The sequence below is a fragment of the Danio rerio genome, chromosome 14 (genome assembly GCF_052040795.2).
Source record: "Danio rerio strain M-AB ecotype USA chromosome 14, GRCz13ab, whole genome shotgun sequence".
In the NCBI taxonomy this organism is placed as follows: Eukaryota; Metazoa; Chordata; class Actinopteri; order Cypriniformes; family Danionidae; genus Danio; species Danio rerio.
This window is the reverse complement of record NC_141034.1, coordinates 52,357,328-52,380,000: the sequence shown is the minus strand read 5'-3', so window position 1 is coordinate 52,380,000 and position 22,673 is coordinate 52,357,328. Positions and strand designations below refer to the sequence as shown.

Below are 22,673 nucleotides of genomic sequence, written 5' to 3'. Positions count from 1 at the left end.
TGAGTAGGAGTGTGAGTAGGAGTGTGAGTAGGAGTGTGAGTGTGAGTGTGAGTGTGAGTGTGAGTGTGAGTCTCAGAGATGGGTTGTGGCTGGAGGGCATCTGCTGGGTAAAAACCTGCTGGATAAGTTGGCGGTTCATTCCGATGTGGCAACCCTGGATTAATAAAGGGACTAAGCCAAAAATAAAATCAATTAATTAATGAATGAATAATATACGTATAAGTTGTTGAACAGTACATTTGGATGCTTTTTAAAGTCGCTTTTATTGTTAAGAAGTTGCTTTCATTGGCTCAGTTTATTTTAATTAATGTCAATACCCCTTAACTGTCGGTCCCAGGTTTTGATGGCATGTTCAACTTAAATGATTGCCAATCTTCAATGCTGCTTAGATTTAAGCTTGGTCTCCTTAAAACAAGACAGATCTGGATTTAAAAAGTAAAATCAAACAAAAGTTATGTGCCTTTATGTTTTGGAAATTAATAAATCGTGACCAATTGAGGGCAGGGTATGGGTCGGTGCGCTTTTATGGCTGTTTCCACTGTCAAAAGGTACCAAAAAGTGAACCGTACCGTACCACTTTTGGGTACCCTTTCCAAAGAGTACCTAGCACAACTAAAGTGCACCAAAAGGCATAGCCAGACATGCAGCTGAACGCTATTGGGTTACAGAGATACACCAGTTCGTCCACAAGCCAAAAGAATGAAAACAAAGGAAGAAGCACTTTTTGAATGCACAGCCGAGACATTATATCGAAATTTAAAGATATACATAAATAACCAGCCATGGTCGACCCAAGCTTAAAAAAACCTTGTCCTCGTCTTGATGAACAGACACAAATTCAAAAAGAACAAAATCTGCTGTGTCCTGTTGTTGTTTTACGAGGTCGTCTAAAAGCGCGAGTGGTTTAATTTTTTTCCAGAGAGCTCGCTGCGTGACCTATATTGATGATAATATCGTGATTACTAAAGTGTCCAGAAACGGACACAGGCGAGAGTGAAGTGCAAAAAAACAAAGAAGCAAATGATTCTTTCAGGAACCTAAACCATAAACAAACTGCCCTGTTTAACTTTAATCACCACCTTTTGGACTATTGTGAACTCGCAATGATGGAATTACTTTCTAACAGAAGTCACCTGTGCTGGCGAAGATTAAAGATACAGATGAGAGGTTTGCACTGACTGGGCTATATGTTGTGTGTTGTTTTTGAACCCAAATTAGGACTTAATGTATGCTGCGTGTAGTTGATCTGTAATTGGTAACATATCGGAGACTGTAAGGGACTGTATGTGTTCATATATGTTGCATTTATTTATTTATTTATTTGTTTTATATAATTGCAGACGTTACAGTTGGCTATTTTGCACTGTCATCGCTCTGCGGTTGTAATCAACTAATGTTCATAGAAAGGTTAGTCTAGAACATTTATACACAAGTATTTATGTGTATAAAGCATCTGTTTTGTGAGAAATGCTTCTCATATAATATGTGAACGACACGTACAGCTTTACTGTAGACATTTCTTTCATCAAGAATGACATCGTCTAAAACTTTGTCGTACACTACGCCTGTTTGTACGTACCATTGGTCCCTTTAGGCAGTGGAAACACAAGTCTGATAAAGGTGACCTGTATCGTCCCGTACTGTACCATACCGTACCATACCAATCGGTGGAAACGGCCCATAAGCTGACATACAAGCGATCCACTGATGAATCAACTGGTCTTCATGGCTTTAAAATGCTCCAGTGTCCCTGTATCTGTGGTTTTGCTCGGTAAACAGCTGTAAGTTCTGTAAACTGGTGACCTTCATGGCCGATTACAGGCATTTCTGTCATTTAAAATGAACCATGGCCGTGAGTTTACAAATGGTAACAAGCAATAGACAGAATATTGAATATAGATGGATTAATGGATTTTGAGAATCATTATCATCATAAAGTGTAACAGACTGTGTATTTGTCCCTCAGAATTTCTCTATTTTTATTTTTTTTAAATATTTTTTATGACTTTTATGGCAAATTACAGTTAAAAAAGACAAAGTATAAATCGGAAAGTATAGATAGTATCAACCTAAGCGCATACAATAAGAAAAAAAAAATTAAATAATAATAAAAAACATGCCTACAAATAAAAAGGTAAATATTAATGTGGCTTAACAAAAATTACAACTGTACAATCACACAATACACTGTACTGTGCACTTAGGAAAGAAAAATAATCAATTTGCTGAAACAAGGACTTGGTCTGTAGTTGACAATAAAACATGTTATTGGATATATTTCCTAAATGTGTCACAAATTTTCTTAAACTGGTTAGATGAACCTCTAGACAGTCTAATTTTTTCCAACTTTACGAAGAAGAGGACATCACAGATCCACTGTGTTGGGGAGAATTTCTCTATTTTTGTGTTTCACTGAAGTGAAAGTCATACGCATTTGGAAGAATCTAAGAGTTAATTGGTGAGGGAAGTTTTCCTTTAAATGTTAATGATTGATTAATTAGCATATTGATCAACAGTCAGCGTTGTTTTCATACCCTGATTGTTCCCATGAGCTAGTCAGATCTTAAAAAAAAAAAAACTCCAGTGAAACTGACATCAGTTTTCCTTTTTTAATTCAATTGTAGTTCAACATCCTGAGGATACAGCCAGAAATAGCCTGATGTTTTCTTCAGACGCCTTCACCACAGGCTTCAGGGTGGTATCATACGATTACTACGTAAACAGGAAAATGAGCCCTATGTTGACCAATTAGATGAACAATTGGAAATGCAGGAAACAACGAAAATATGGTCACAGCAAACTGTAGTCAATGTCTTTGTTTTGCTCAATTCCTCGAAGCTGTTTTACATGCATGGATTTCTAGGACAAGATTCTAAAGCTGACAAAGCAGATACTTGAAAATCTACGTGTGTCTAAATAATTTGTCAGACTTGATTAACTTTCCCAACATGGAAAAGATTTGATTTTTTGATTACATGATGATGATGATGATGATGACGATGTTTACAGTCTAGATTAGGGTATGAAACTGATTCACCTGTCAGTTAAACACTACCTTTTATTCAGACATTTTGAGAATGGGTTATTTGAATCAAAATTAATAACATGAGAGCAAAGATTTGTTTTTTGAATTGGTTATTGCTATAGTGGCATGCAGATTGACCAATCTCAATAGCTTTGGGCATTTTTACTGTGAAGTTTATGAAACATTGGTTGGTTTCTGCCTATAAAACCTGTAAATAAATGACACTAAAACTGCCTGTGGAAAGTTAATTTGTCTTAATGAGTGATTCATTGAAATGATTCATTCAAAACAAATCTTTATGGATGGCTTTTTTAAATTACTTACTCAAATGATTTGGTAACATCAACAAAACTCTGAAGTGGTTGTTTGGCTGTGGCTTTGTTTGGGACCATTTTATGTTGTTTAAAAAGGGACAAAAATACTATATTGTGTCTGAAATGAAAATCAATATTATTGTCTTGTTGAATTGTTGTGTAAAGTCAATATTTAATTTGTAGAAACACTTCAGTGTTGATTGTGTAATATTACTGAACTATATAATTTTTTGATAACTTGAACTGTAAGGTCATTTGAACAGCATACTGATCATGCAGTGAATGAATTTAGTCTCTATCTCTTTTTTCTCTTTCTTTTTATCTCTGTACGCATGTATGGATCAGCACATTGATTGGATGGATGGATGGATGGATGGATAGATTGGATGGATGGATAGATAGATAGATAGATAGATAGATGGGTAGGTAGGTAGGTAGTTGGATGCATGGTAGTTGGATAGATGATGGATGGCGGGTGGGTAGATAAATGGATAGATGGATGGATGGGTGGGCAGATGCATGGATGGATAGATTGATGGATAGATAGATAGATAGATAGATAGATAGATAGATAGATAGATAGATAGATAGATAGATAGATAGATAGATAGACAGATAGATAGATAGATAGATAGATAGATAGATAGATAGATAGATAGATAGATAGATAGATAGAAGGATGGATTCATGGATAAATTGATTCACTGATGGATGGATTGATTCACTGATGGATGGATTGATTCACTGATGGATGGACTGATTCACATATTGATGTGTTGATTCACTGAATGTTGGGTTGATAGATGGATTGCTGGATGGGATCGATGGATGAATAGATTGATTGATGGATGGATTAATTCTTTAATGGATGTATTGATTCATTGATTGATGGATTGATGGGTGGATGAATGGTTGGATAGATTGATTGCATAAATGGATTGGATGGATCGATTGATTCATTGATAGATGGATGAATGGATAGATTTATTGATGGATAAATTGATGGATAAATTGATTCATTGATGCATGAAATGATTCATTGATTCATTAATTGATGGATTGATAGATTGATAGAGTGATGGATGGATGGATGGATGGATGGATTGATTCATTGATGTATGGATTGATTCATTGATGTATGGATTGATTCATTGATGCATGAATTGATTCATTGATTGATGGATTGATAGATTGATGGATGGATGGATAGATGAATGAATGGATTGATTCATTGATGCATGAATTATCCATTGATTGGTGGATTGATAGATGGATTAAATTAATTGAATGGACGGATAGATAGATTGATTAATGGATTGCTTGATGGATTGATTTTTGCTAATTGTTTGATATGGTCAATAATATCAGCCCACAATTAAGTTAAACAGTAATTATCAGATGATCTGACATGATAAATAGCCACACCACTGCCTCACCAGTAATTCTATACATACACAGAGGTGCTAGCATGCAAATGTGTGTGTTTGCCGTAATATTCCTTTCTCTTTCCAGAACAATGTCCTATTGAAAACAACATCTGGTAGTGGCACCGCAGGCTGCTTTTACAGAAACAATACCTCATAAGCAAATGTCTCTCAGACTTAAACTGAATGTATTATCACCGGGAACTGTGATCTGTGTGAATTCAGGGTTTCCTCTCAGTGTCTGAGCTTCTAGTCAGTCCAGGGTTTTTTTTTTTTTTCGCAAGCATTTCCCCTCCAATTTATATTCCGTGCCTCACATTGTCTTCAAAGGAGAAACGTTGTGGACCCCACAGGCCTAAAATATGCAGCCAAATACTCTGAATGCTCCGAAAAGAAGCTCTTTGTCTCGGAGTTCCCTAGCAACCGAGTGCACTAGAAAGGCTGGAATAGAATCACCCTACAGAGGGAGAGACTTCGGTTGATCTGCTATTGTCAGTTGCCTAAATGCCGGCCAGCAGTGGTAGATGTGTTTTCTTCTTCAAGAGGTTGAGGGAGTAGAATGAGGAGAAAAAGAAGCTCCGCTGAAAATGCTGGATTGGAAATACAGTGATCTCCACTGATATTGGCAGTCTCTGTAAAAATGAGCTAAGAAGGCTGTCAAACAAATAGCTATCCAATATCACATAATTGTGCTCATAACAGAACAGGATTAGGATAATTTTTTTTTTCTGAAAAGAAAAAAAATTAAGAAACACATTTAGCGAATCAATTCTAGCATGCACATCAAATAAGTCATGCAATATTTTTCTTTTTTTAATAGATCATCCCATTTACCAAGGGTGCCAATATTAATGGAGAATACTGTAGGCTGCAGATGCAACACTGTACTGTACTGTTGGCTTTAAGTAAGTCTGTGTTTCCTCGGCTGGCTGCGATATGCTTCATCATCAGAACGGAGCCATGTGACACTGTTTGCCTGTGTCAGCATCAGGGCTCGTTCATTTAATTTTTGAAGGAGAGAGGACTGTGTGCCCTTCCCTATCCCAAGCCCATTTTCATCCAGTTAGCCCATCTGCTATTTGATAATGAAGTTTATGAGTCGAAAGAGCACAACGATGATGGTGTCTGAAAACAAGGACTTACTAAGGCCTACCACCTTATTCGGTGCACAATATTGCTCTTTAGGGTCATGTTGGTGTTGTTTTGCTGAGGTCTAAGAGCTGGGAACTGTTCCATGGTGGTGGCTGAACAAACTAAGGAGGATTGGGTGCTTAAAACAGGTTTGGTTGATATTGATGAAAATAAAGCAGCACAATCAGGCTTTGTTTGTACCATGACTCTGATCATTAACTTTCACTCTTAACCCAGGATTTCATACTGCATTTATTCTCTATATCAGCAGCAAAACAGCCAATCTCATAGATCCTAAATTCATTGATCCTTGAATTTATATTAAAATCAATCAATCAGTACAATCGACCAATCAATCGACCGATCGACCAATCAATCAATCAATCAATCAATCAATCAATCAATCAATCAATCAATCAATCAATCAATCAATCAATCAATCAATCAATCAATCAATCAATCACTATAATTAGTCCATAAGACTTATGAACTACATTTCTTCTGAACCAATACAGTAGCTATAAGTGAGGACATACCAGCCTAAAATGATCACTTTTTCTCCCCAAAAAGCAAAAAAACAAAACGGCTATTAGAAAATTTGTACTGTAATATCATTCTTATTGACAATTCTATGCTTCTTTTATATCAGGGGTTTTCAAACTAGTGGATCGCACAGTGAACAAAGGATCACACAACGTCACATAGCTGCAGCTGTATTCACATTGCGGTGAATCAAAACCAGTACGATTGATGGCAATAACTCAAAAACCTCTTACCCTAAAAATATCTAAAGTGTTTTCTACAGAAAGACAAAGCTGGTTATGTTTATATTTATGTCTTTTTCTTTTTTTTTTCGCTCGACATTACGAGCACTGCTCCGTTTGAGCCCTCGCAATCTGCGTTTAGCCGGTCGAACTCGCGCTGAGCAGAGCTCTCAGTAAGGGACCGCCGGAAAAGTGCTTATTTTTATTTATTTATTTATTTTTGCTCCGTCCTGTGTGTTTTATTTTAAACACAACTCCTTTTCTCTTAAATGAGCACAAACAGTTACTAAAGTAATCAAATGCTTCATTATAGATCTGTGCATTCCTACATTAACACCTCTGTTATCAAACAAAACACAATGAGAGATTTATTTGCTGCTCTTTACTAAATAACTATAGTAACTTTAATCAGTATGCAAATACAATTAAAAGTGAAATGGATTTTATAGCTTAATTTAATTTCTGGATAGGCCATTGATTTTAATAGGCTAAACCTTTTATTTTATTGTCAGTATTTTCTAATGTTTGCTATGTATTCTATCATTTGAAGCTATTTGTTGTCCCATATTTTTTTACATCCCAACATTTACATATTGCTAATCAATAAATAGCTATAATGCTATCTGTTAGTTTTATCGTCAGCTAATGTTATGAAAGGGCATAGATGGAAAATAGTAATAGTAATGTAACTACCCCCATCATTTCTTCCTCAAGCAAATGTGTAAATATTAGATTTATTTAGCAATAACGTTAATTGTACATTAGCATATTTATCTGACCTTTTCCCAGATTGTAGTAGTCGATCAAAAAGCGATTTAGTTTCTTAAGACTATACACAGTGGAATTTACTGCGATGTGACGGGGCTTGATCACAAGCAAGGTTCTTGATCAAAGGTTGATCATATTCTCTTCTAAAAAAAAGAAGAGAAAAAAAAATATCACAGTTACAGCCAGCATCTCACAAAGAGCCTCATTTGGTGCATATCAAATCGCAAAATCCAAAAAGCCACACACCATATATTTTTGACTGCTTTGAATAGCTACTTTTTTTTTTTAACCCATTTTTCCATATTAAAATATTATGGTGGATCTTAAGATTGAATTTCTTGCCTAGGTGGGTCCCGGAGTAAAAAAGTTGAGGAATCCCTGTTTTATATCATTGCCATTTGGATCTTTCAAGGGTGAACTTTCCCTTTAAGAAGTTTGTACAACTTTCAGAGTTCAGAAATGATCTTTTATTTCTCCTCTTCCAGAGCAGATCTTGCCATGATGAATCTTTGAACACCATTATATAATACGACAGGGATGAATGCAGAAACATTTGTGTTTGATTCTGTGCAATTTTGCATGGATGTTTGGCGTGAATCCTAGTCCAGAGAGCTGTGATGTGGTCAAGTGCTAGTTTTAGAGGCATCGCTATTTAAATTGTTTTGCGAGACCATCGATCACTGTGGTTTGAAGGTGATTTGTGGTTTCAGGCCATTGAGAAAGATCTCAGTTGTGTTACAGTTCCTTATCACTGAAGAAAGTCTGTGTTGCGTTATCTGGTCACAAGCTTTCCAGCATCAATTCAATCCTTGTTTTGCAGCAGAAAAATAAACGTCTCCTTTAGTGGACACAGATGTGACCGCGTGACGTTTTTATTGTCGTAACATTTTATCGACCATTGCACAAACACCACACTGATGACTGGAGTTTTCTAATATGTTGTGGTGTATGACAACATCAGATTTTCTTGTTTTAATAATCCACCAACTAGGTATCCTTTTTTATGCATTTTTAATGCAGTATAGGTATATTGCAAATTATTGTTATTGCAAAAATAGTATACAGTTAAAACCAGAAGTTTACATACACTGTATAAAAAGGCACATAACCATTTTTTAAAAAGTCAGATGTTAATGTGACTAAACCTTTTCTCTTTTAGGTAACTTAGGATTATCAAATGTGTTTCTGTTCTGCTTAATAGCAGAATAATGAGAGAGATATTTTTGAGAAATTGTTATAACATTTCTTGAAAGTCAAGTTTACATTTAATAAGATTATTCTGCCTGAAAAAGCTCAGGTGATGGTGTCAAGATTTTGGAAGTTTCCGATTGGCTAATTGACAACATTTGAGTTAATTGGAGGCACAACTGTAGAATAGTATTTAAGGAAGACCTCAAACACACTGCTTCCTTGTGTGACAACATGGGAAAATAAACAAGCCAGACACTGGGAAAAAGACTAATATTTGAAAACATGTCCTGTGGTCTGATGGAACTAAAATTGAGCTGTTCGGCCATAATGACCAGTGTTACATTTGGAGGACAAAAGGGAAAGCTTACAAGCCTAGGAACACCATCCCAACTGTGAAGTATGGGGGCGGCAGCATCATGTTGTGGGGCTGTTTTGCTGCAGAAGGGACTGGTCCACTTCACATCATAGATGGCATCATGAAGAAAGAACCTTATGTAGAAATACTGAAGCAACATCTCAAGACATCAGCCAGGAAATTAAAACTTGGCCACAAATGGGTCTGTCAAACAGACCATGACCCTAAGCATACTGATAAATTGGCTAAAATGTGCTTTAAGGACAACAGAGTGAATGTTTTAGAGTGGCCATCACAAAGCCCTGATCTCAATCCTATTGAAAATTTGTGGGCAGAGTTGAAAAAGATTGTGCGAGCAAGACAGCCTATAAATCTGCCTAAGTTACACCAATTCTCTCTGGAGGAATGGGCCAAAATTCCTTCAAACTATTGTGAGAAACCTGTGGAAGGATACCCAAAACATTTGATCAAGTTTATACAGTTTAAAAGGAAAGCTAAAAAATACCAAGAAAATCTGTATAAACTTTTGACTGTCTAGAAAAATAAAAAAAAATATCTCATTATTCTTGCATTTAGCAAATGTAAATCATTTAGGTAATCCTATCGGACCTAAAATAGTAAAAATTTAGCATGATTTACCATCAGTCAAAATGGTTATGTTCCTTTTTTTAGAGTGTATGTAAACTTCTGGTTTCAACTGTATGTATACGTATCGCAGATGTGTGATGTATTTATTTATTTATTTTTAGTTACATTTATTTAATACATTGGTTGTTTATTTAAATTGGATCAATCAGATCAGGCCTTACTGTCTTTATTCCTGCCTTTCCAGTAGTTGCTGTTCTGATATTGGCTGGAGCGGCCTAAAGGTAAACCCAGAGATGAAAACTAAATACTAATTGTTTGAATGGAGAAAAGAGTCTAAATTAGAATTTAATATAATAATAAAAAATGTTAAAAAAATAGCTAATGAAAGGGGCATTTTTCTATCGGGCACTCTTTTAGGTATTATCATATTGACTATTATTATATTGACATAAATTGCAAAAAGGGTTTACATAAACAAAATAAACAATAATAAAATGTTTAGCACTATTAAAAAATACAAATATTACATTTAAATTAAATGGCAAAATGATTGTAGTAAGTGCTGTAATAAGGTGTCATTATTAGTATATGCTCTTAATATTATTATTAGTACATATTCCCACTAAGGTAATATTTGATGTGACTTTATGTTGTGCTCTACAATGTCTATATTGAGTCAGAGGCAGCAGTATTGTAATGGGAAAATGAGCACTGTAGCGCAATACTACGATATTTCATCAAAAGCAGATTGTGGAGATATTTTAATCATCCGCGATAAAAAATCATCTCATCGCACATCCCTAAATAAATAACATACATGTTTATTTCTTTATTGCATAAGCGAATATTGCCTCATCTCTTTTTAAAAACTGTTCTACCTAAAAAAGACATTTTCTACTTTAAGCTCAGCTCCTGCGTGATATTTATTAAAACTCCTGATTTGAATTCTCTCTTCATCTTCATGCCATCCAGCAAAGCTCCTGGAAACGGTGAAATAATAATGAAGGCTTGAGTCATTGAAGTGGTTGAGAGGAATGCTGGGAGCAGGAAGTCTTGTTTTTGGAAGGAAGTGTTTTAACAGCACATCTCCTCATCATCGTCCTCTTCTTCTGCATTATTTAGCGCTCGTGTTCGGCTGTGTGATGGTGGAGACGCTCACAGATGTCGAGCCTGTTAATGAGACCCTTTCTCGGCTCTTCTGTGGAAGTTTGAGACACTGGCGTTGGTAGTTTGATGACAGAAGAACAATTTAATTATGTTTTCATCCAATGCTGTATATTTCAATAACTTTTTAATCATTTATTTTGGATGATCCAGTAAATTAATTAGCCAGTGAATGCCTTTTAGTGAAAGACACTTCTAATTTACTCTCTCATTTGCAACTTTTTTTGATGGTTGGGTTGGGTGATGTTCACCAATTTGGCATTGTTCGATGTCTAATGGGAAACATCGCTATGACAGAAGAACATGATCGTCGTCATAGTGATCGAATTATTAATCAATATAATTATTTAATTCCTCATTCATTCATTTTCTTTTCAGCTTAATCTCTTTATTAAACTGGGGTCGCCACAGCGGAATGAACCGCCTACTTATCCTGCATATGTTTTACACAGCGGATGCCCTTCCAGCTGCAACCCATCTCTGGGAAACATCTATACACACTCATTCACACTCATACACTATGGACAATTTAGCCAACCCAATTCACCTGTAACGCATGTCTTTGGACTGTGGGGGAAACCGGAGCACCTGGAGGAAACCCACGCGAACGCAGGGAGAACATGCAAACTCCACACAGAAATGCCACCTGGCCCAGCTGAGGCTCGAACCAGTGACCTTCTTGCTGTGAAGCAACAGCACTACCTACTGCGCCACTCCGTCGCCTAATTCATTCTTAACTAATTATTTGTATCCTACCATTTCAACTACCTGACTAGCATGGTGTCTGTTTTACCCATAACCAAATCATAAATAAATAAAAGAGAAGTTAAACACAAATTACCACCTGTCAGTCACTTACTCACTAACTCTGGCATGAATAGGCAGAGTGATCTCAGGGCATGACACTTTTTCAGGAGGTGAACATGCGCTCCCTTTCCATCCAAAGATGCTAATTACATTTATGTGCAAAACTGGAATATAGCCTAAAATATTTGTGAATAAATCAGCATTTCCATCCATCCTTCCATCACTATTTGATAAATTGGCACCAATTATTAAAAAATAACAATTGAATTTGCTGCGGTAGGAGAAGCTCACAATAGGGCTGGAAAAATCTAACATTATGAATACAATTTCACCAGATGACTTAATTTCTCTATTTGGAAAGAATTTATAATGTTAGGTCCATTGGGATGAGTCTGCAGTAGGAGTGCATCTCCATAAAGTCTAATAAACAATTTATACAATTTTAGGGTCCCCTGACACATTTACATTGCGGTCTGTGCTATATGCAGTGCATTTCTATATTCCCATGTGTTGTGAGTATTTTCATGCACATGTTTAGTCAGAAATTGATGAATTAAAGGTGTAGTAGGTGATTGTCTTCAGAATTTTTTTTTGTTGTGCTGGTTGAAAGTCTTTTTTTTTTTTTTTTTTTTTTTTTTTTTACAGTTTTTAGTCTACATTTATAGGGGCTTTGATAAATAATGCTACATTTATTGTGAATTTATTCATTATACTAGATTTATTGTGAATTTAATAAATAATACTACATTTATTGGGACTTAAATAAATAATACTACATTTATTGGGACTTTAATAAATAATACTACATTTATTGGGACTTTAATAAATAATACTACATTTATTGGGACTTAAATAGATAATATTACATTTATTGGGACTTTAATAAATAATAATACATTTATTGTGACTTAAATAAATAATATTACATTTATTTTGACTTTAATAAATAATACTACATTTAATGGGACTTAAATAATATTAAATTTATTGGGACTTTAATATATAATATTAAATTTATTGGGACTTTAATAAATATTACTACATTTATTGTGACTTTATTAAATAATACTACATTTATTGGGACTTAAATAAATAATATTACGTTTATCGGGACTTTGATAAATAATACTACATTTATTGGGACTTTGATAAATAATACTACATTTATTGGGACTTTGATAAATAATACTACATTTATTGGGACTTTGATAAATAATACTACATTTATTGTGACTTTAATAAATAATATTACATTTATTGTGACTTTAATAAATAATACTACATTTATTGGGACTTAAATAAATTATACTACATTTATTGGGACTTTAATAAATAATATTACATTTATTGTGACTTTAATAAATAATACTACATTTATTGGGACTTAAATAAATAATATTACATTTATTTTGACTTTAATAAATAATACTACATTTATTGGGAATTAAATAATATTACATTTATTGGGACTTTAATATATAATATTAAATTTATTGGGACTTTAATAAATATTACTACATTTATTGGGACTTTATTAAATAATACTACATTTATTGGGACTTAAATAAATAATATTACGTTTATCGGGACTTTGATAAATAATACTACATTTATTGGGACTTTGATAAATAATACTACATTTATTGGGACTTTGATAAATAATACTACATTTATTGGGACTTTGATAAATAATACTACATTTATTGGGACTTTGATAAATATACTACATTTATTGGGACTCTTATAAATAATACTATGTTTATCGGGATTTTGATCATCGAAATACTACAAACCTTTTGCTTAAAACCCACAGTACATTCTACATGATTGGATCAGCATCAAAATCTCAGTCCACAACAGCTGTGCATAGAGTAGCGGAGACTCTGAGAAAAGTGTTTTTTTTAGCAGACGTTGAGACGGCAGCTGTTTCAGCTCTGTTTCAGACTGACTGCTGGACCGTCTCAGTTAATTATTCACACTTATTTGCAGCATGAATAATGCAGCCTCTGGCAGGACCAGCAGCTCCAGTCGCAAACGCTGCACTAACGGCGCGAACAAACAGCCCGAAAGGTGTCGAGTCGACAGCAGGAGCACTGAGACCACCATCGTCATCACTTCCTGTTTTTCTCTCTCTAATTGGCCATCGCAAGTGATTCAATTTGGGTTTTTTCCATTTCCATTCAGCCGTTAGGGGTTGTTTTTTTAGAAGGGATACAGCCGAGGTTAATGAGAATTACTTATGTTATTCATTCAGTTAACCATTCATTGTATTTTACTAACCCTAAATCTAAACGCAACCACCACAGTAATGTAAACAGTAATTATACCAAGTATTATTCATATTAGTCATTAAATTACCCAATAATTGCATTTTATTAACACCTACCCCAACCCTAAACCCAACCATCACAGTAATGTAAAAACAGTAATTATATCAAGTATTATTCATATTAGTCATTAATTACTTAATAATTATATTTTAATAACACCTACCCCAACCCTAAACCCAAACATCATAGTTATGTAACCAGTAATTATGCCAAGTATTATTCATTGAACTCATTAATATACCCATTAATTGTATTTTATTAACACCTACTCCAACCCTAAACCAAACAATAACAGTAATGTAAACAGTAGTTATACCAAGTATTATTCATATTAGTCAATAAATTACCAACTGAATTGTATTTTTAATATTTACCCCCAACCCATCTTTAAACCCAACCATCACAGTAATGTAAAAACAGTAATTATATCAAGTATTATTCATATCAGTCATTAAATTACCCAATAATTCTATTTTATTAATTCCTACCCCAACCCTAAACCCAACAATAACAGTAATGTAAACAGTAATTATACCACGTATTATTCACATTATTTATTAAATTACCAATTGAATTGTATTTTTAATTTCTACCCCCACCCCATCTTTAAACCCAACCATAAGATAGTATAAAAACAGTAATTATATCAAGTATTATTCAAATTAGTCATTAACTACCCAATAATTCTATTTTAATAACACCTACCACAACCCTAAACCCAACAATAACAGTAATGTAAACAGTAATTATACCACGTATTATTTATATTATTTATGAAATTACCAACTGAATTGTATTTTATAAACACCTACACCAACCCTAACCCTAAACCTAAACATAATAGTACAGTAAACAGTAATTATATCAAGTATTATTCATATTAGTCATTAAGTTACCCAATTATTGTATTTTATTAACACCTACCCCAACCTCAACCCTAAACCCAACCATAACATAATGTAAAAACAGCAAATATATCAAATATTATTCATATTAGTCATTAATTACCCAATAATTATATTTTAATAACATCTACCTCAACCCTAAACCCAACGATTATAGTAATGTAAACAGCAATTATATCAATTATTATTCATATTAGTTATTAAATTACCCATTAATTGTATTTTATTACCACCTACCCTAACCCCAACTCTAAACCCAAGAATTATAGTGATGTAAACAGTAATTATACCAAGTATTATTCATAGAAAGAAGTCATTAAATTACCCAATAATTGTATTTTTTAACACCTACCACAACCCTAAACCCAACAATAACAGTAATGTAAACAGTAATTATACCACATATTATTTATATTATTTATTAAATTACCAACTGAATTGTATTTTATAAACACCTACCCCAACCCTAACCCTAAACCTAAACATAATAGTACAGTAAACAGTAATTATACCAAGTATTATTCATATTAGTCATTAAATTACCCAATTATTGTATTTTATTAACACCTACCCCAACCTCAACCCTAAACTCAACCATAACATAATGTAAAAACAGCAATTATATCAAATATTATTCATATTAGTCATTAATTACCCAATAATTCTATTTTAATAACATCTACCTCAACCCTAAACCCAACGATTATAGTAATGTAAACAGCAATTATATCAATTATTATTCATATTAGTTATTAAATTACCCATTAATTGTATTTTATTACCACCTACCCTAACCCCAACTCTAAACCCAAGAATTATAGTGATGTAAACAGTAATTATACAGAGTATTATTCATAGTGTTTATTAAATTACCAATTGCATTGTATTTTACCGCCTACCCCCACCCCTTCCTTAAACCCAACCATCACACTATGTAAAAACAGTAATTATATCAAGTAATATTTATATTACTCATTAAATTATCCAATAATTATATTTAAATAACTCCTACCCCAACCCAAACCCTAAACCCAAACATCATAGTAATTTAAAAACCATTATTATACCAAGTATTATTCACATTAGTCAAAAAATTTCCCAATTGAACTGTTTTATTAATGTCTACTCTAAACCTGCTCCTCACACTAATGTAAACACATAAATTATTGTTATACAGTCACAAAAATAATTCTATATTGATGTGAGTGTCCACAGATGTATCCTATCTAGGCATTAGGAAAAACACTTCCTATTGTTTGGGTTTTTGTGGTTTATAAGAGTCTGGATGAAGCGCAGGTCTGTTTCAGCATGTGATGCGTCAGTTTTCCAGCTGTTCAGCTGTCAGGATAAATGCCGCAGAAACACCTGCAGTTTAATCACACATGCTGCACAGGAAAGCCGCTCTCCTGCTGATTTACTTTCACACAGACTGACAGGGCTGCTGGCTTTGTGAATTACACATTGTGACAGTGTTGGTATGAGGGCATTTCTACAGGAAAATGGATACAGTGTAATTTGATTTCTTATTTTGAACTACTCGTCATGCCTTTTCTTTCAGAATATGTTGCTTAATTCAATTCAATTGAATTCATTTTTATTTCTAGAGAGATTTTACAATGTAGATTGCGTCGAAGCAGCTTAATATAGAAGATTCTAGTAAAATGAAACAGTGTCAGTCCAGTTTTCAGAGTTGAAGTTCAGTTTAGTTTAGTTCAGTTCAGTGTGGTTTAATTTTTACTGCTGAAAGTCCAAGGCGAGGAACAAACTTCACCAATTGACGGAAGTGAAGGAAAAAAAACTCAAGAGAAACCAGACTCAAGCTGCAGGTGGGAGAGGTCACCGACTGATGTACAGGCTGACCCTTCAGGATCAATGAGAAGACTCGTCTGTCACTGGGGTCTCACAGAATTCAGTCTTATGCTCTCCACTCCTCCATGACCACCACAGCAGCTGCTCAGGATGCGGCCTGGTCCAGGATTATAGAAAACCTCAGGAATAATAATAAAAAAAGACTAACATAAGCGCAAATGCCGTTCAAATTATAATTTCTTTTGGGAAGTGTTCAATAAATTTATTTTAATAAATGATCTGCTAAAGTGAAGCATAAACTAGTGGTTTACAAACCTGGGGCATTAAAATATAATTATCTACATTTAGTTCATGCTATTAGAGTCTCAAAGACACAATATGTATGATTTTTTAAATTAAAATGTTTACAAACCACTAGAACGGAGTTATATATTTTACTAACGTATGTACTTACATTATTTTAAATGTATGAAGACTGTTCAAGTTCAGAAAAATAAGCTATTTTAACTAGTGAGGCAGAGCGTGTGCTGTGTGTTCATGCTAGAAGTCACACCCTCGATATTTATTTTGGTTTAATAGAAAACATGGAAACATCAAAGACATTTTAATATGTTGTGTGCTTTATTTAACTGCAAAGAGCAGCATTATAACGGAACCTTAATGTATTTAGTATGATAACAGCTGTGTCTCTTATCAGCAATTGCTTCAGCAGTTCTCTCATGGCACTTCTACTTTCAGCCTTACTCCGCTTCATAGTAGCTCATCCATCAACATGATTTCTGCAGGAGTCCCTTAGGATGTCATTAAGAAAGACCACAACTCCCATGATTCCAATGTCACAGTGATTTCAAACTATGCATTAGTTTGTTGTGAATATGCGCTCTCTAGTGGCAAAACTTACATTCATTCATTCATTAATTCATTCATTCATTCATTCATTCATTCATTCATTCACTTACTCATTCATTCACTCATTCATTTATTCACTCACTCATTCATTCATTCATTCACTCACTCATTCATTCATTCATTCATTCATTCATTCACTCATTCATTCATTCATTCATTCATTCATTCATTCATTCATTCATTCATTCATTCATTCACTTACTCATTCATTCACTCATTCATTCATTCATTCATTCATTCATTTATTCATTCATTCATTCACTTACTCATTCATTCACTCATTCATTTATTCACTCACTCACTCATTCATTCATTCATTCATTCACTCACTCCATTCATTCATTCATTCATTTATTCATTCATTCATTCACTTACTCATTCATTCATTCATTCATTCACTTATTCATTCATTCATTCATTCATTCACTCACTCATTCATTCACTCACTCATTCATTCATTCATTCATTCATTCATTCATTCATTCACTTATTCATTCATTCACTTACTCATTCATTCATTCATTCATTCATTCATTCACTTACTCATTCATTCATTCACTCATTCATTCATTCATTCATTCATTCACTCATTCATTCACTCACTCATTCATTCATTCATTCATTCATTCACTTATTCATTCACTCATTAATTTATTCACTCACTCATTCACTCATTTATTCACTCACTCATTTACTCATTCATTCATTCACTCATTCATTTTCCTTTAATTGAATTAAATAAATGTAAAAATAAATAAATAAATAAAGGTTTAAAACATTAAATTGACTATTTCTTAGCTGGGCGAGGCAGTGGCGCAGTAGGTAGTGCTGTTGCCTCATAGCAAGAAGGTCGCTGGGTCGCTGGTTCGAACTTCGGCTCAGTTGGCGTTTCTGTGTGGAGTTTGCATGTTCTCCCTGCTGGGAAGGGAAACAGTTTAAATTTCCGCTTTGTAAAAAAAAAAAAAAACATTAGTGCTCCATTTGGGACAACACTAATGTCTCCCTTTGCATTGAACTTTAAGCGTCTTACATTCAGAGATGTTGTTTATGTTCACGGTCACACAGCTACATTATCTACATTATCAACTACAGTTTAAAGTATGATGTCATAGCGGACCACCCCTTTAATAAAAGTAATACCGTCTCCTCATGTCATTGTTCAGAATCTTATCAATGAAGTTTTTAACCATTTAAATTTAACCACATTTAATGGTGTAATTCTGTTTCTGCTGTTATTCATTGATGAATTATCAACAATTAAACTGGTAGCGGTCCTAAATAAATGTTGTTGTTGGAATTTTGTAATAAAAATTGAGTGATTAAAGTAATTATGTGCAAAACATTGTGATTATTGGGTCAAACAAAGTCATACTTGTTAATCTTGATGTTTTTTTAATGCAATCAGCCGAAAACCAAATCAATATCACATTATAAATATGAAGATCATTCGTGGATCTTTGCAAACATTGAGTGAGGGATACATAAACATGCCTTCAGTTTAATCGAAAACCAATGCCTTCATTGATTGAATACTGGAGAATTGTAATCGCATTGTAGCAAAGTGCTTTAAGTTCAGGTTTTGTGCACTTTAATTTCACTCCAATGAATAGATTCACCTTCTACAGCTATTATATCGATTTGCTGTTCATTTCAGAGAGCAGATTTGATCTCTTCACTTAGACAGACCTCTTCAAACTGAGCATTCCAGTTTAAAGCTGCAGTCACTTTTGACAGTTTTTCTTCAGGCATCAGTGAAGTCTGGAGTGTGTTTGTCTTTTTTTAGTGTGCTTGATTCGACTCTCTGTGCTCTTGTTCTTATAGGATTAGAGCTGCCAGTTAAAGACGCCATGTTAAGCCCATTCACATGCACTGAGGGTTGCTCTCTCTGAGCTGCGTTTTACTACATGTCCGTTATTACAATGACAATTTAATCTGTTTAGCATTGGATATGCGCACTGGAGACTGTTGAGGAAATATTAAATGTCACTGGATCGATGAGCGGTTCAGATGTAGCCTCATCAACCATTCCTGCATACAAAATACTATATAGTAGATCTGTTCAAGTGCATCATGCAGATCTATCTGGATGAATGTACTTTAGGAATGTTGCTAATAGTGAGACACAACTTATAAGTAATATTTGTTTGCTTTTATGATAACACTGTATTGTTGTTTATTATTAATAAAATTACTTATTCTGTTTTGGGTAATTGCTAATTTTAGCTTTTGAAATATTTCAATAAATAAGTTTTTTTTTTTTTTTTACAAAGTTTTAATACTAATTATTGGATAATTAGGGTGTTTAGGGTGTTTTTTCTTCAGTATTTGAGAATTGGTGAGAGGGACAAATGTTTTGTTTTTTGTTGCAAAATAAAAATAAGGGTTATACAATTGTAAAACATTAAATCAGTTATTTAATTTAAGTATTGATTAGCAAGTTTAGATGCATAATTAACATAAATGGCAAAATTCCCAACAAACAAACGAAACAAGCTAAATATAATTATTGGTATTAGTACTGGGATGACACGGTGGCTCAGTGGTTAGCAATGTTGCCTCACAGCAAGAAGGTCACTTTTTTGAGTCCTGGCTGGCTTAGTTGGCATTTCTGTGTGGAGTTTGCATGTTCTTTCTGTGATGGTGTGGCTTTCCTCTGGGTGCTCCGGTTTCCCTAAAGACATGTGGTAAAGGTAAACTAAATAAACTAAATTTGTCGTAGTGTATAAGTTTAAATAAGTGCTGGGTTGCAACTGGAAGGACATTCGGTGCGTAAAACATATGCTGGATAAGTTGTCGGTTCATTCCGCTGTGGTGACCTCTGAATAAAGGGACTAAGCTGAAGGAAAATGAATGGATATTTTTAAATCTATGATGAGCATGTGAATATTTGCATACTTAACTGTCCAGATGTTAAATGCGTATGTCATTATAGCAAGACTATTAATGCAAATTCAATGATTTTAAAATTAGTAGTGAAGTGTGAAAAGTTAATTTGACTTTTACTAATTTTAAATAAAAACCATAATAAATACAAGCGTCATTAAAAAAAAAAAAAAAAAAAAAAACTAAATAGACATCTATCACAAGTAACGTTCTAGTGGCTCATCTTACCCCTAGGATGTAATATATTTTATAGATTTTTTTTTTCCCCAAAATTAAAGATTTTACTCTTGTACTATAAGTAGATAAACAACAACAAAAATTGTATAACACAAGTAATATTCTAGTGGCTCATCTTACCCCAAGGATCTAATTTAATCTTTTTTTTTTCTTCAAAGTAAAATATATTACTTTTTCTTCCATACGTAGATAAACAAACAACCACAGCAACAAAAAACAAAAAAAAACATTTGACACAAATAACATTTTAATGGCTTATCTTACACCAAGGATGTCATTTGATCTCTTCAAAATGAGAGCGTAATTATGTTTAATCCATACATCCATACAATAAGACGCAACAAATCTTCTTTTTTTCCGACTTTAAACTAAAATATATTACTTTTTCTTCTATAGGTAGATAAACAAACAAACAAACAAACTAACAAAAAGTAACATTTAACACAAGTAACATTCTAGTGTTTCATCTTACCCAAAGGGTCTAATTTAGGCCTGTGCAATTTGGGGAAAACATCTAATTGCATTTTTTATTAGTTAATTAATCAATTAATTAATTAATTAATTAATATTTTTTTATTGTATTGCTTTATTTATTTTTTTGACAAATATTGAGATGTGATTTAATTTTGTAGTCATGATTCAGCTTAATAAGCTTTATCATAGCTTCTTACTGCTTAAAAAAACGAAACTGCATCTAATTACTGTTTATTTCTTTCAGGGCTCGAAATTAACCTTTTTGCTTGGTAGCACCGGTGCTCCTAACTTTAAAAATTTAGGCGCATCAGCCAAAATTTAGTCACACCCACCAATTATGAGCACCGTTACTACAAGTTTTATACAAACATATTGATTGTATTTGAAATCAACACTAATCAAACTAACAAGCAAAAAAATTTTTTTAACAGAACTGAGTGACCAAAGCATACACGGAGCGCTCACCGGCCCTGCACGCACTGCTTGAATTAACGTGTTAACGGATAACTAGTAAGATGTGTCATTATTTGCAACTGTAGATGCCATGGTTTCTAAAACAAAATCTGTCAAGTGTTATGTTATCTTCATTCTCATCTTCAGCACTTTACAATTTTTCGCGGTAGTAGCTCTCTGTCATCTGAAGCCAGAAGGCGCTGAGTGATTGTCAGCTGATATTAACTAATCATTCGCGTTCAGTGCTAGAGGAGTGGTGGGCCAATAAGAAGAGCGCGAAGGCGGGGCAAGCATTACGGACTTGGATTTGTTTACTGCAGCAAGTTGACATGACAACTGTTTTAAACCATTCCTGAGCACTGCGTTTCGCGTTTGAAGTGCAGACAAAGAGCTTAGAGATGCACTCTGCGTGAATGTCTCCCGAATCCACGCATGTGCTGAACATTTTGCAGTAAAAACTGGCCGCACACTACAATTTTAAACACTCGCAGAAATGCTCCCAAATAATTTCAAGGTCGCATAGATAAAATTTCGGGCGCATATGCGACCAAAATGGTCGCAATTTCGAGCCCTGTCTTTGCATTTGAACTTTGTAAACTATAAAATCATGCGTCTCCTCACGGTTTGAGTCTCATTTTGTGAGCTGACTGACAACAGTTGTTTGCTTCCCTCCTTCTCCCCTGCTCTGCTGGCCACGCCCACTCCTGCCCTTTGCTAGCAAAGCTCCACGCCCATTAATGATGCATCTTTTGAAAAAATTTAAAGAATAGACCTGAACCAAAAGTAGGGGGTGTCATGACCTTTTAACAATAAGACACAACAATTATTTCCCAGTGACACAAAATTAATCAGTGACCCTTAAAACATTTTCAAACAACAATCTCACAAATCCTGAATATCCAATAAAAAGATAAAAATGTTAAGTTTTTCTGCCGTCTGTAATCATCTCGCCCCCCGTCTGATCCCACTGTTGGGACTAAACCGGCTGTCGGCTACTGTATATTCAGTTGCTAACGCAAGTGACCTTGTTTTTGTTTGCAAAGACTCCACCTGGTGCTATGAGCTGTTCTGCGGATAAAAATACCCTTAAGGGCTCCACTGTCAATAGGGTCTCAAGGACAGTGCGGTGCGGACACAGTTGG

The 22,673-nt window shown here is 34.1% G+C and overlaps 1 protein-coding gene and 3 long non-coding RNA genes across 37 annotated transcripts in view; 2 read left to right on the top strand and 2 right to left on the bottom strand.

The window, feature by feature from the left end:
* LOC147840916 (uncharacterized) overlaps window positions 1–22,673 on the top strand; it is a 639,653-nt gene that overhangs the window by 55,898 nt on the left and 561,082 nt on the right. The window lies entirely within an intron of this gene.
* rapgef2b (Rap guanine nucleotide exchange factor 2b) overlaps window positions 1–22,673 on the top strand; it is a 257,487-nt gene that overhangs the window by 31,346 nt on the left and 203,468 nt on the right. The gene's annotated exons all lie outside the window — the stretch shown is intronic.
* LOC147840923 (uncharacterized) overlaps window positions 1–22,673 on the bottom strand; it is an 834,865-nt gene that overhangs the window by 793,130 nt on the left and 19,062 nt on the right. The gene's annotated exons all lie outside the window — the stretch shown is intronic.
* LOC147840924 (uncharacterized) lies at window positions 15,807–21,006 on the bottom strand. Its single transcript, XR_015508024.1, has 3 exons — window positions 20,725–21,006; window positions 17,916–20,597; window positions 15,807–17,529 (listed from the first exon to the last, which is right to left on the bottom strand). It is a non-coding gene; the product is annotated as an uncharacterized LOC147840924 (long non-coding RNA).